We start from the raw sequence: 12,415 nt of genomic DNA, 5'->3' as shown, positions 1-12,415 counted from the left end.
CCGAAAGTATGCTTTAGTAATAATAGCCTACTTACTAAAGATGTATTACAATGACAAACAAGTTATATTATTTGTACATTTTTAAATGATATGCTGATTAATTCAATGCTGATTCATTCAATGTTGATTCATTGAAGTGAAGTGTTTAAAGTTGTGTTAACTATTAACTTTAAAACGTTTTTCAAGATGAACTAGTGTCAATGTTCATTCATCACAGATCACAATTCTGCAATAAAAATGTGTGAATGGGATCTGTCTGTAATTTGTCTGTGCTTCTGTGTTGCTTTCTCAAATTAACATCAGCTTTTTGTCCAGTTGTGAGCTCTCCAAACGGTTTGATTTGATTGTCACTCTGTCTCAGGATATCAGCCATGTGAACACATTTTACAGCTTGTCATAATGGCATGCATCCCCAATGCAGCCATCGGCCTACAGTATGATGGCGTAACTGTCATATACAGTACCAGACAAAAGTTTGGATAGTGAAAACATCAAAACTATGAAATAACAAATATGGAATCATGTAGTAACCAAAAAAAGTGTTAAACAAATCAAAATATATTTTATATTTGAGATTCTTCAAAGTAGCCACCCTAGAGCCTTGATTACAGCTTTTCACACTTTTGGCATTCTCTCAACCAGCTTCACCTGGTTGAAGGAGTTCCCACATATGCTGAGCACTTGTTTGCTGCTTTTCCTTCCCTCTTCGGTCCAACTTATCCCAAACCATTTCACCTGAGGTTGGGCGATTGTGGAGGCCAGGTCATCTAGGTCATCTGATGCAGAACTTCATCACGCTCCTTCTTGGTCCAATAGCCCTTACACCGCCTGGAGGTGTGTTGGGTCATTGTCCTGTTGAAAAACAAATAACAGTCCCACTAAGCGCAAACCAGATGGGATGGTGTATCGCTGCAGAATGCTGTGGTAGCCATGCTGGTTAAGTGTGCCTTGAAATCTAAATACATCACCAGCAAATCACCCCCACACCATAACACCCTCCTCCATGCTTCGTGGTGGGAACCACACACGCAGAGATCATCCGTTGACCTACTCTGAGTATCACAAAGACATGGGGGTTGGAACCAAAAATCTCAAATTTGGTCTCATCAGACCGAAGGACAGAGTTCCACCAGTCTAATGTCCATTGCTCAGGTTTCTTGGCCCAATCAAGTATCTTCTTCTTACTGGTGTCCTTTAGTGGTGGTTTCTTTGCAGCAAATTGACCATGAAGGCCTGATCAACGTAGTCTCCTCTGAACAGTTGATGTTGAGATGTGTCTGTTCCTTGAACTCTGTGAAGCATTTATTTGGGCTGCAATTTTTGGTAACTCTAATGAACGTATCCTCTGCAGCAGAAGTAACTCTGGGTCTTCCTTTCCTGTGGCGGTCCTCATGAGAGCCAGTATCATCACATCGCTTTTTAATACTGTACTTGAAAAAACTTTCAAAGTTCTTGAAATTTTCCCAGATTGACTGACCTTCCTTAAAGTAATGGTGGACTGTCGTTTCTATTTGCTTATTTGAGCTGTTCTTGCCATAATATGGACTTGGTCTTTTACCAAATAGGGCTACCTTCTGTATTCAACCCCTACCTTTTCACAACACAACTGATTGGCGCAAATGCAATAAGACGGACATAAATTCAACAGATTAACTTTTAACAAGGCACACCTGTTAATTTAAATTAATTGACTAGCTCATGAAGCTGGTTGAGAGAATGCCAAGAGTATGCTAAGCTGTCATCGAGGCAAAGGGTGGCTACTTTGAAGAATCTCAAATATATTTTGATGTTTAACACTTTTTTGGTTACTACATGTAACATGCCTGTCTTCACTATTATTCTACAATGTAGAAAATATTAAAAATAAAGAAAAACCCTGGAATGAGTAGGTGTATCCAGACTTTTGAACAGTTGTGTATGTTCTCAATTTAAAATGATACTATTAGATAATGTATATGAGGCTAACCATAAGGCACATTTTCAACATTATTTTTCTGACATTAAATTGTTTAGTGCATATCCAACCCTTGTACTCTATGTACATGAAAATAAGGAGCTGGCAACTTGTAGGCTAATTAAAAATATAAAAAAGGAAAATAATGTGGGGTGGAGAGCATTTTAATTCTACCTTGTTCATTTGCTGAAAATGATTTTAGAGTATAGAGACCAAATCAGAAGGTCAATGGCATGGGGGCAGAATACAGAGGTGTTGGTGTTGATGAGGGGTAAAGAGAGATTTGCACAACAATGTTTGCAAGTCAACGCCACAATTTCCTTTACCCAAAGTACCCATTCATTTGCATGTAGACCTATGTATTTTACAGGAAGTAAACTATAATGATCAATGTCATGACACAAGTATAATTAAAGAGCCATAAGCTATTACATTTCAGAATCATAATGCTAAGTTACCAGATAGTAAATTATACACTAAGAGTTCATTTTACCATGTTATACTGCGTGTTACTGGTAATGTATATCCTTTGGTAAACAAATTTCACAATTTGGTGGCTTTGATCACAGTTTTTAGGCTGCTTGACGTTCATAGCTAGCTAGCAGCACAAACAAACAACCTCTGCAATCCTCTTCCATGCCATTGACCTTATGATTTTGTCGCTATTGTACCAAAGCAAAATCATACAGAATTGGAAAACCAGACACAGCGATGATTGGCTTTCCTCCATATTTTTTGGTTGTCCTTGCCTGCCTGGAACTAATGCCAGGCAGAAACTATAGTATGTTCCATTGAAAGGAAGATCTTCAAGCAAACATTTGCTTCTCACCTGATTGGTTAACGGCAGCGGTGGCATAGAGCAGAGCTGAACTTTTTCTACAGCTCCGCTCACCGTCCCACGATCTCCTGCGCATTGCTCCGCGTTCTCCCGGTTGAAAATGAAACTTCGTCTGGCTAATTCGGAAGTGGTGGAAATCCTTTGTTACTGATCTTGCACATCTACGCGGCACCTTCAGCATTCAAATGCTAAAATGGCTTGCGTGATATTGGGCTTTATTAGTTGAGTGACATCCTATGTAATTTTCTAGGTTATTGTTATCTATGTGCTGTTGAAAATTGTGTTTTAGGGTTAACAGACACATGTCTCTTCTGGCTATACCTGCTGAATGGGGTTTATGGTCAAAACCATTTGATTTTGAGATGGGGTTGAAATCCAAAGTTGTGCTATATAGTCATTGTTTACGTCCTATCTAATTTACAAATGGTAAATATTGATACATTACTAGCTCAAGCACTTAATCTGCAAAAATAACAAATTAATTAGTGAGTGATGATGGTGATTTCAGAACCAACGTGGGGTGATGGGGGGGAACATAGGCTACATTGACCCCCCCCCCCCCCCCCCCCCCCCCCCCCAATCAGATAGTGATAGTGGAGTGGTAGATGCCGAGTCTCCTTTATTCCTCAAATCAGGTGCCTAAATAGTATGCGCCATAGACATACATCATTTACACACACACACATAGTACATACACCATAGACATACATAATTTACACACACACACACATAGTACATACACCATAGACATACATCATTTACACACACACACACACACAGTACATACACCATAGAAATACATCATTTACACACACACACATAGTACATACACCATAGACATACATCATTTACACACACACACATAGTACATACACCATAGACATACATCATGTACACACACACACATAGTACATACACCATAGACATACATCATTTACACACACACACACATAGTACATACACCATAGACATACATCATTTACACACACACACACATAGTACATACACCATAGACATACATCATTTACACACACGCTTCAGCTCAGAGAGGCCCAGCTCATGAGCTCCATCTGATTAAATAATGAATATGTTTATGCAGCAAATGTTAGTTAGTGCATTGAATCGCATCAAACCAAATCGATTAGTTCTCTAATAAAACCGAATCGCACCGCATTGTTTCAAACTATGACACATCGTTCCTGTATCATATTGGAGCCCATGTATCGAATCACCTTGAAAGGGAAAGATGCAGATCCCTACTAGTACACGACAGCAACAAATAGATTTACAGCAAATCCTGTTTCTGTCTGAGAGTCACAACACACCACAGGCTATATATCTAGATGTAGTCAGGGTATATATTGAGACTATAACCCAGAGATTCAGGTGACTGATGACATGTTAGCCTACATAAAATCTATTTTGATGCCTTCTGAGGTAAGGCATGACTGAGGTAAGGCACGACTCCCCATACAGTGGGTTTGGGGTTTACTGTGGTGTGATCTGCGGTCTGCAGTAGACAGTAGTGTGTTCCCTTTTCTCTTAACCCCAGGCTAAATGGGAGAGCACTTAAAAATGACAAGATAGCACTTTACTAATCCTATGAATGACTCAATACATATCTATAATCATACATATTCACATCAACATTGAAAGATGAATAGCACAAAGTAAGACTAGCAAGTCTTAAGTAAACAATAAGAGAAAGGAAGTAAATTCACTTACTTTTCCTTGGTTACAACTACATTCAAACTCTCAGCAGGTGATTGATATGGTGGTGCAACACCACAATAGTGAAGTCCACCTGTCCTGAAAAAAAAACTAATTCAGGGTTTTGAAGCCAAGGAAGGAAAAATGTCTTATTAGTCCTGGGAGGCCAGTAGTCTTATCAGTGGTGAGGAGGCAGGAGGTGGTGCTGGTGTGACGGGGTTAGGGTTAGGGTCCACACCTTCCCAAAGGAGCACCAGGATTCAGCCTCATCCACGATGGAGAAGATAGCTTCAGCAGCTGACAAATATAGAACAGTGCATTCCAGACCGCTCTGGAAAAAGCTGTGCCAAATAAATCAGTCCAAGAAGTAGACACAGCAGAGAAAAGACGAGAGGGGTGAGAGGGGTAAGGAGAGGTGGGCAGGGAATGGGGTTAGGGAGGGAGTGAAAGAGGACAAGAGGAGAGACAGAAAATAAACAGGAGTAGTAAAAAATAAGCAATAGTCCACAGGTGGTTCTTCTTAAAACTATTCCAAAAGTTCTCAATTCTAACTTCCTTTGATTCTACTCTAAACTAGTCCAGCAATCCATCAACCGGTCCGCTGTTCCTGCCTGCCGGATTTTCAAAATGTCCATTCTAACAACTAACATTAGGCCTCTGACTGTCTCACACTAAGAAGCAGAGAGATGCCGGCCTTGCGCGCTTCCACGACTGTGCTGAGGAGGACTGTGTGCCAAAAGCAGCGTGGTGGTAACTTCATACAGGAGCAACCATGTATGGGCTGAAGAGAGGAGCTTTGATAGCGGGGAATCTGCCATAAATAGCCAGGGAGAGGCTAGCTCAGAGGGATCGAATCAGCTGTTGGAACAACAATCTAGTCTACCACTGCAGCTCCAGCAATCTACACACACAGGGCTCCACTTTCACCATGCTGGGAAGAGCAGAGCTAACTAACACCATAGATCTATAACACAAAGGAATGCAGCATAGCAGACACATAAGGGGCTTCTTGAATGCAGTCAATTCAGGAAGTAAACGCAATAATTCAATAATTGAAAAAAATTGCATGTATTTTTCAATTACTTTTCAATAAACTGAAAGAAGAAGCTATTTAAGTTTTTCAATTCAAATCACTTCCTAAATTGACTGCCTTCAATTTGACTTGACCCCAACTCTGTTCTCGGCAGAACAATACAAAGCAGAAGCTGACTCACACCCCTTAATAGACACAGAGGTGCTGACCAACGGAAAGGTAAACTTATAACACATTGTAAGTAACTGCCAAAATAAAGGAAACACCAGAGTAAATGAGGGATACAAAGAATACTGAAAGCAGGTGCTCCACACAGGTGTGGTTCCTGAGTTAATTAAGCAATTAACATACCATAATGCATTTAATGTGTGCATGTTTTTCTCTTCTGATAAAACAAAAGCTGATTCAAAGAGGGTGTGGCAGATTTCAAAACTCTTCCATGGTAGGATACACATCAATATCCTTGATGAACGGTGGCAATTGAGGAAGGGAGGAAACTTCTGTTTGCCTACTAACAAATTGACACACTCCTCGACCACTTATTGGTTTCCGGGTCACAGAGGAGAGAGTACTGAGGACTGAGGACATACTTTTACCTAAACTAGAAAACCCTTTTGATACTTATGTGTATCCTACCGTGGAAGTGTTTTGAAATATGCCACACCCAGAGTGGGTAGCAAGGAATGAGTTAGCCCTAAATATTTCTAAAACTAAATGCATTGTATTTGAACAAAACACTCACTAAACCCTAAACCTCAACTAAATCTTGAAATAAATCATGTGGAAATTGAGCAAGTTGAGATGACTAAACTGCTTGAAGTAACCCTAGATTGTAAACTGTCATGGTCAAAACATACTGATGCAGTAGTAGCTAAGATGGGGAGAAGTCTGTCTATACTAAAGCAATGCTCTGCCTTCTTAACAACACTATCAACAAGGCAGGTCCTACAGGTCCTAGTTTTGTTGCACCTTGACTACTGTTCAGTCGTGTGGTGAGGTGCCACAAAAAAGGACTTAGGAAAATTGCAATTGGCTCAGAACAGGGCAGCACGGCTGGCCCTTGGATGTACACAGAGAGCTAATGTTAATCATATGAATGTCAATCTCAGAGATTGATTGACATCATCATTATTCTTTTACTTACGAGAGGTATTGACATGTTGAATGCACCGAGCTGTCTGTCTAAACTACTGGCACACAGCTCAGACATCCATACATACCCCACAAGACAAGCCACAAGAGGTCTCTTCACAGTCCCCAAGTCCAGAACAGACTATGGGAGGTACACAGTACTACATAGAGCCATGACTACATGGTACTCTATTCCACATCAAGTAACTCATGCCAGCAGTAAAATTTGATTTAAAAACAGATAAAAAAAAAACACCTTATGGAACAGCGGGGTCTGTGAAGCAACACAAACATTGGCACAGACACATGCATACACACACACACACACACACACACAATAACATACGCACTATACATACACATGGATTTAGTACTGTAGATATGTGGTAGTGGTGGAGTAGGGGCCTGAGGGCACACAGTGTGTTGTGAAATAGGTGAATGTATTGTAATGTTTTTAAAATTGTATAAACTGCCTTAATTTTGCTGGACCCCGGGAAGAATAGCTGCTGTTTTGGCAGCAACTAATGGGGGTCCATAATAAATACAAATACAAAATATACCCCCTTTGAATCGGCTTTTTTGTCAGAGGAGAAAAACATGCACAAGTTAAAAAAAACAATATGCTATGTTTTATCTATGAAATGTCTTGCACAACTAACATCACTTTACACATTTATTTTGGCATCCACCCCTGTAAACGTCATTTTCCTAATGACGTGCAAGTGGAAAAGGACCTTCTCATTTCAAGCAAGGGCTTTCCCATCCATGTTTACTCTCCTTGCCGATTCTGACCTTTTATAAGAGAGGCAAGAGGACAGAGTAGAGAAGACACCGGAGGTGAGCCAATCTACAGTGCATTCAAAAAGTATTCACACCCCTTGACTTTTTTCACATTTTGTTGTGTTACAGCCTAAATTTTAAATGGATTACATCTAGATTTGTTTTGTCACTGGCTTACACACAATACCCCATAATGTCAAAGTGGAATTATGTTTTTAGAAATGTTTACAAATGAATTTAAAAAATGAATTAAAATATGAAATGCCTTGAGTCAATAAGTATTCAACCCCTTTGTTATGGCAAGCCTAAATAAGTTCAGGAGTAAAAATGTGCCTAACAAGTCACATACAAAGTTGCACGGACTCCCTCTGTGTGCATTAATACTGTTTTTTTATTTTTATTATGACTACCTCATCTCTGTACCACACACATACATTTATCTGTAAGGTCCCTCAGTCGAGCAATGCATTTCATACACAGATTCAACCATAAAGACCAGGGAGGTTTTCCAATGCCTCACAAAGAAGGGTAGCTATTGGTAGATGGGTAAAAATAAGAAAAAAGCATACATTGAATATCCCTTTAAACATGGTCGTTTTTAATTACACTTTGGATGGTGTGTCAATACACGCAGTCACCTTCCTAACTCAGTTGCCGGAGAGGAAGGAAACCGCTCAGGGATTTCACCATGAGGCCAATGGTGATTTTAAAACAGTTACAGAGTTTAATGGCTGTGATAGGAGAAAACTGAGGATGGATCAACAACATTGTAGTTACTCCACAATACTAACCTAATTGACAGAGTGAAAAGAAGGAAGCTTATTTAAAAACATGCATCCTTTTGCAACAAGGCACTAAAGTAATACTGCAAAAAATTAAGCAAAGCAATTCACTTTATGTCCTGTGTCAAGAGCAGTAGGCTAAGGCCCAGTTGTCTGTGACACAGGTCCTGGGTTGTAAGGCCCCACTTGCATACACCCACGCACACACTCATATGTTTCACTTTCACACCTGGAGCACAAAGAAGAAGGAACATTAAGAGAGAATTGAAGTTGATTAAAGAGAAGAAGAAAAATATGATTTATTTTTATTTTTTATTAAAATAATATTTAAAGGTTAAATATGTTAAATGTTAGTATACAGTGGGAGATATTTAAGGGTGATTAAAGTAATTTCAGTAATGGTTAACAATTTTGTTTGCTTTAAGGTACTGTGTGTGTCACGTTCTGACCTTAGTTCCTTTGTTATGTCTTTTGTTTTAGTATGGTCAGGGCGTGAGTTGGGTGGGTTGTCTATGTTAGTTTTTCTATGATTTTCTATTTCTGTGTTTGGCCTGATATGGTTCTCAATCAGAGGCAGCTGTCAATCGTTGTCCCTGATTGAGAACCATATTTAGGTAGCCTGTTTTCCTTTGTGTTCTGTGGGTGGTTATTTTCAGTCTTTGTGTGTCTGCACCAGATAGAACTGTTTCGGTTGTCACTTTGTTGTTTTGTAATTTTGAAGTGTTCAGTTTCTTATTAAAAAGATGAACACTAACCACGCTGCGCTTTGGTCCTCTCCTTCTTCCACCTCTGAATGCCGTTACAGTGTGATGCATATAGACTATGCTTATTAGGCTTCAAGGACAAGGCCTTAGGAGGTTGATAATGAGATGTTATAATGATGAAATGTTATAATGTTGAAGTGTTTAAAATGTTGGATGTTTAGGATGTTTAGAGTAATAAATTAGGTTGGAGTGAAATTGGAATTGAGTGGAGTAAGAAAGGTTCATGTTTAAAAATAAATGTTTTAAAAATGGAGTGTACTAAGGGTGCTAGCTTGCCCTGGAAATCACCAGGGCAGAGCTTCTAGGAGGAGGCATCCTGTCAATGAGAAAATGTGGGGCTAGTGAGTGCTGAAAAAGCACCTTTTGAGAAATGGCCGCATTAGGTGTCAACCACTGAATGTGTAATCTGGCCAGGTGTTAGCCACGATGAGTTAGCAGAAGATGAGGATTAGGGTATAAAAGAGGCAGGATTTTTGGGAGAGGTGGGACTCTCTGAGCTTGTTAGAAGAAACTGTCGTCTGCTGAAGGAAGATTGATTTGTGATTGATTGATTGATCTGGGATTTTTTTATACTTGTTTATGGAATTAACATGCTTTATTGTTCTGGAAACCTGTGTCATCAAAGAGTCATACAAGCAATGTTCTCTCTAAACTGCATGCGTGCAGCTCCCCCTGGACTGCCACACAGAAAAAGTATCCCACAGAGCACGAGATTGAACTTCACTCAACTTTCTAGAGCAGTGGTCACCAACAAATTTAGCTGCCCTGCGTGCTGGGTAGACAAACTGAAACTTGAACCATTTCATGTGTCAGAAGGTAAAACCTCTGCCTTCCCGGTGGGCCTAGAGAGCAAATCAATTGCACTATAGGCTTACCGCTGGCCAATCGGATGGCTCAGATGACGTGTCTGCTGTAACATAGCAGGCATAAAGGAGTTGATACTGCAAAGTTGATACTGTGACATTTCAAAACGTTCAAAACCATGACTGGAGAGAGACTGTCAACAAATACAGCAAAGAGATGCTTTCTCTGCATTGTCAACACTTTGTATTCAACACTTTTATAAGACATAAAATGCTTGCTCTTCCTATTTCCACTCAGAGCTAAAACAAGCACTGCAGCAGTAATGAATGAGTAGGAAAGTGTATCTATAGGCTTGCGTTGTTGTTATTATTAGGAGCTTGGGACTTTTTTATACTTAAGGAATATTTAACATTCTCTGTTCATAGAAGTAACAACATGAATTTGTGCAGAAATAAAGCAGTGCGACTCGAGTTTCGCCAACAACTGGAAGACAGTGTCCCTTTTTGGTCAGTGGAGGAAAGAGAGAGCAGAGGGATGTTGAGAGAAGGACCCTCAATCTGCTGATCTCACCCTCCTCTGAGACCGACCATCAGATGCAGGCACCATCAGCACAGTGAAATTAAAATAAAAAGCACATTATTTAAATGTATGCTCACTCAGATGTGCTTCACAAGTACATGCGGTGATAATGTATTGGGCCTATTGCTTACTACACAAACCATATTGCTACAGTCTTGAATTGGTTAATGTTGTATAGGTTTACATTTTTTAAATCATGCTTTCATTTTGACTCAAAGTGATCTTAACTCAGAAAAGGTTGGTGACAACTGTTTTCATGTTAACACTATCAACGTTTCCCTTTACTGTGGCAATTGTGATCTAATCAACGCAACATTAGCAACTCTCAATGCAACATGCTGAAACAAAAATAAATATGCAAGAGATTTTGTTGTAGGCAGAACGCATCAGAGTAGGATTCTAATGCATTGACACACTACTCAGCCCGTACTCTACACAGACCGGTAAAGCATAAACAATCAGAGCTGAAGTAGATCTATATGCAAATAGACCATTGCCATATTTGTATCTGTGCCATTTACTTTTAACTGGACTGTGTTTACAGCATGAGCAGTTGTAAGTAGATGCACTTGTTTTGAGATCAATGCGAGAGTTGCATGTAGCCACATGTGCACATTTTGTTCATATCCTTTGCTAGTAAGTGAGTTATTAGCCCAGATATAGATCATTTGTAGTCAGCAATAGGGGAGTGATTGCTTCCTACAAGAGCATAAACGTGTACATTTCTAGACATCTTTGAAAAGCGATTCAGGTAAAGAGCTTTTTTTTAATTAAAGGGACAGTGTTCTATTTTGAGACTGGCTTGAATAAGCTAAGTGGCCAATAGGCAGAGGGTAGCATAATTTGTATGATTCTCTGAAATAATGGTATGGGAATAATAATGCATTTTATTTTGTAAAGTGGTTTCTTGCATTATGCAGCAAGACTACATTTTCAATCACCTTGTCTGAAGGGCAAGTGGATAAACAGGTAATGTCAAGCCCTGCATGTTTTTTTTCAAAAGTCTCATGGACTGTAGGCCTAAATTGAACACCACACATTGCCTGCTACTTTACACTATAGTTGAGTTGATAATCTTGCCGGGTTGGTATTTTAGCTTTGACACCTGAATACAAAGTGTTTTGTTTTGGGCAAATTCAATACAACACATTACTGAGTACCACTCTCCATATTTTCAAGCATAGTGGTGGCTGCATCATAATGTATAATGGTGGGGATGGCTGACACTATAAGTGCTCCTAACCAATTGTGCCATTTTGTTCGTTTTTCACGTTGTTTGTAACTTATTTTTTTACTAATTTTATACATAATGTTGCTGCTACAGTCTCTTATGACTGAAAAAACTTCTGGACATTAGAACAGCGATTACTCACCTCAAACTGGAAGAATAATTTCGAATAGGATCGGACCCTTTTTTTCAATTTTCACCGACAATGACATATCTAAATCTAACTGCCTGTAGCTCAGGCATTGAAGCAAGGATATGCATATTCTCGATACCATTTGAAAGGAAGCACTTTGAAGTTTGTGGAAATATCAAATTAATGTAAGAGAACATAACACATTAGATCTGGAAAAAGAAAATACAAAGAAAAAAACATATGTTTATTGTGTTGTTTTTGTACCATCTTTGAAATGCAAGAGAAAGGACATAATGTATTATTTACAGCCCAGGCGCAAATCATATTTTGGCCACTAGATGGCAGCAGTGTATGTGAAATGGTTTAGACTGATCCAATGAACCACTGCATTTCTGTTTAAAATTTTGTATCAAGCCTGCCCAAATGTGTCTAATTGGTTTATTAATAACTTTTCAAGTTCATAACAGTGCACTCTCCTCAAACAATAGCATGGTATTATTTCACTGTAATAGCTACTGTAAATTGGACAGTGCAGTTAGATTAACAAGAATTTAAGCTTTATGTCTATGTCCTGGGAAATGTTATTGTTACTTACAACCTCATGCTAATCACATTAGCCTACGTTAGCTCAACCATCCCGTGGGGGACCCACCTATCCAACGGGAAGGATATACTGCTT

General features: G+C 39.3%; 1 protein-coding gene across 3 annotated transcripts in view; it reads right to left on the bottom strand.

The window, feature by feature from the left end:
- LOC110508334 (supervillin) overlaps nt 1-5,230 on the bottom strand; it is a 69,873-nt gene extending 64,643 nt beyond the window's left edge. For all 3 annotated transcript variants that reach the window (XM_036966661.1, XM_036966664.1, XM_036966662.1), the window contains exon 1: nt 4,518-5,230. The gene's annotated coding sequence lies outside the window, so the exon portion shown is untranslated. The remainder of the gene's footprint in view (nt 1-4,517) is intronic.
- Nucleotides 5,231-12,415: the final 7,185 nt, after the last annotated feature.

The sequence above is a fragment of the Oncorhynchus mykiss genome, chromosome 28, assembly GCF_013265735.2.
Source record: "Oncorhynchus mykiss isolate Arlee chromosome 28, USDA_OmykA_1.1, whole genome shotgun sequence".
NCBI classification, from domain to species: Eukaryota; Metazoa; Chordata; class Actinopteri; order Salmoniformes; family Salmonidae; genus Oncorhynchus; species Oncorhynchus mykiss.
Note: the sequence above shows the minus strand (reverse complement) of the source record. Positions and strands in the feature narration are given on the sequence as shown.